Below are 2,960 nucleotides of genomic sequence, written 5' to 3'. Positions count from 1 at the left end.
TCTTCTGGCTTAAAATGTTCACTGCAGAGCACAGACGAGTCAGTTGCAGTGAAGCCTTCTCTCCTTAAGGCCACTTCCCACTTCTTTCTCTCATCTTTTTTGGGAAACCTTAAAATCGAAATTAAATAAAAGAGAGAGAGATTCAGAAGAGTCTACACAAACATGATATGCATGATAAAGGAAGTCAATCTTGTTTTCTTCATTCTTCTTACAATTTAATTCCTAGTTTTCAATTTTCTATCTACATTTTTTATTACATTTTTTCTATTTATTTCATCCTTCAAATTTATTAGAACCTTTTGTTTTGTCATCAAAATAAAAAATTTCACATTTCTATTGATGATAAACCAAGCAGCTAAAATCATGAGTAAGTTTCTTTTCAAACTATTCTATAGTCAGATGTTCAGTTGTTCCTATTTGCAAATCAGTGGAGTGGGATGGCAATGAAAGATATTTAATACCAGTTATATTTGTTTTATTTCTACAGTAGCATTGTTGTGCCATTTTTATGGAATATATGATTTAAAAAGTCTCAGTTAGCCTTCATAGCTGAGTGAACACCAGCACTAGATAGCTACGTTAGCTGTCAAAGATTCCACTGGTGTCGATAACAACACAGTAATAATATATTCTATTCCCTAAATAAAACCAATAAAAATGTTCAAACTTACTTGTGAAAGGTAATCCCCCGATCCCTGGCTTCAATAGTCCGCCGATTTGAGCAGGCATATGCCGCACAATGCTCAGGCATCTTGTGTTTGTCTTCTTTATTTTTGTTTGTCTTGGCGACAGGACGACCGGTCCAAGATGGCGGCCGCAATTCCTGCGCTCCAGCAGCCAATGCGGCATCTACTCTCTATGATATCTATGCTTGAAACCATCCAAATTAGAGATAGAAAACTTTAAAAGGCGGGCTCCTCAGTTCACGCGCCGCTGATGAGTTCATTATTGGATCCCTGTGTGCGCGTGCACGCGGCAGCCCCCGGTCGCCGCGCGCCTGCTCCGCGTCGGTTCCGGATTTCTCCTCATTTTGAAAGATATGGAAGTATTTCCGCTTAAATGGAGATTAAAATCGAGGAAGAAGATTTTTTAAAAACACAGATTTGTCTGTCATGTGAGGAAGCTGAACGGGACGGTCCGGTGGACCCGATGGACCCGGTGGACCCGGTGGACCCGGTGGACCCGATGGACCCGGTGGACCTGATGGACCCGGTGGACCCGGTGGACCCGCGAGGGTCCAGGACTGCCGGGTCAGACCAGGACCGACTTTAGGGACACGAAGAAACAGATTGTAAATGAAAAATAAAGACATGTTAATTTTGAGGATGAAAGTTAAAAAATTCACAAGTTTTTAAATTCAAAATTTACATTTTAAACTTGTATTTAAAAACTATCTAATAAATTGTAAATTTAAATAAAAAATACACTTGAAGAAACAGTAAAAATAATTAGTGTGACTTTAGACTTAAAAAAACAAGTGAATCCCATTTCTAAACATAAAAAACAACCTGATGAAGTTCTCATATTTACAGTTAATTTAAAGCAGATAAATGTGTTGAACTGTTTGATTCTGAGTTTACCAGGAAATCAAACAAGATTTATTTCAGTCTCAAAAGCAGAAACTTGATCATGATTCCAGAAATCTACAAAGCAAAAGTTTGGCTTGTGTCTGGTTGTTTTCTGCTGAGCTTTATGTCAAAGCAGTGCTTTTATTTTGAAAAATGGGAACAGGAAATGGGTTTGACATTTTAGTTTGGATTTTAACTTTTAATTTTTGTATTTTTTTCAGAATCTTGAGAAGAAAATCATTTTTTTGTGTAAACTTAAATTACTTTGAATTCTTTTTTAAATTACTTCAACCTTTTTGAGGGAAACCTCAGTGATGTTCTTGAGTTCTGACTGAACATGAAACAGATTTATGTTTTTCCTTTTCCTCAGGCGTGAGGCTGAAGGCCACTGATCTCCACAGCTGAAAACCCTCCTGAGATCCTGCAAGTCTGAGGAGATCTTCTGTTTGTGGAGCTTCAGGTCACGCAGGAGCGGTCGATGGTTTTACATTCATGTTTTCTCTCCCCGTCGATGACCAGAACCCTAAAGATGGAAGAGTTTTTGCTGCCTGTGGTCCAAACTCCACCTGCGGGTCGTCTTTACCTCAACGCTTTCTACTTTACCTGCAAAACTAACTGCAACTTTGTGCGTTTAAAGACGTTACTGCTGGAGAATCCTCGACTATGTCATGAATGTCTTCAACTGATGACAAACGTTTGACTTTTGTCTGTATGTTTCAGAGACAATTAGTACTGATGTTCAATGATTACTGTTCTGTCGATCATTAAACGTGGACATTTTATTCAGTCAAATTTGTTAATCCTGCAAAAAGTGTAAAATAAAACGTTTTTTTCTTTTATTTGGCTTTCATACCATTTTTAAATTTTCATGACTGGTTCTGAACCTGCAAACTTCCAGTCTGAGTCTCAGCAACTTAGAAGTATGAATGTAAAAAAAAAAAAAAATTTCTGTAGATATTTGTCACATAAGACCGACTTTATTCACAAACATTCAAAGTTTTTTTGTTTTTTGTTTTTGTTTTGAAAAAAAAACTGTAAAAAAAAAAAGTAAATTGAGTTGAGATATTTTTGTTGTGTCTGGTTCTAATGTTTTGGACGTGGATTAAAAATCTTCACCTGGATACTATGGATTCCTCCCTTTGACCTTAATGAGTCGGATGGAGGTGAAGGTTCGAACTGCTGCCTGAATGCTGGAACTATAAAACAGAAGAATGGAGACATGGGGTCAGGTGGAGAAAGGACAGGTGAGGTCATCTGCTCAGAAGAATGTTGGTCAGAGGTCAAACGAGGACAGCTGTGAGAGGTGGAGCATGCAGGAAGTTCTCATAAACCTCTTTTGGTTTTAGGAAAAAATTGACATTCATTAACAGGACTTTTTTTAGATGAAAAAGT

At 37.6% G+C, this 2,960-nt stretch overlaps 1 long non-coding RNA gene across 1 annotated transcript; it reads left to right on the top strand.

Moving 5' to 3' along the window:
• Positions 1–337: 337 nt before the first annotated feature.
• On the top strand, positions 338–2,407 carry LOC118598533. The gene is made up of 2 exons (XR_004947595.1): positions 338–1,291; positions 1,939–2,407. It is a non-coding gene; the product is annotated as an uncharacterized LOC118598533 (long non-coding RNA).
• Positions 2,408–2,960: the final 553 nt, after the last annotated feature.

The sequence above is a fragment of the Oryzias melastigma genome, unplaced genomic scaffold (assembly GCF_002922805.2).
Source record: "Oryzias melastigma strain HK-1 unplaced genomic scaffold, ASM292280v2 sc01987, whole genome shotgun sequence".
Classification (NCBI taxonomy): domain Eukaryota; kingdom Metazoa; phylum Chordata; class Actinopteri; order Beloniformes; family Adrianichthyidae; genus Oryzias; species Oryzias melastigma.
The sequence above is the reverse complement of the archived record's forward strand: the minus strand, read 5'-3'. Positions and strand labels throughout refer to the sequence as shown.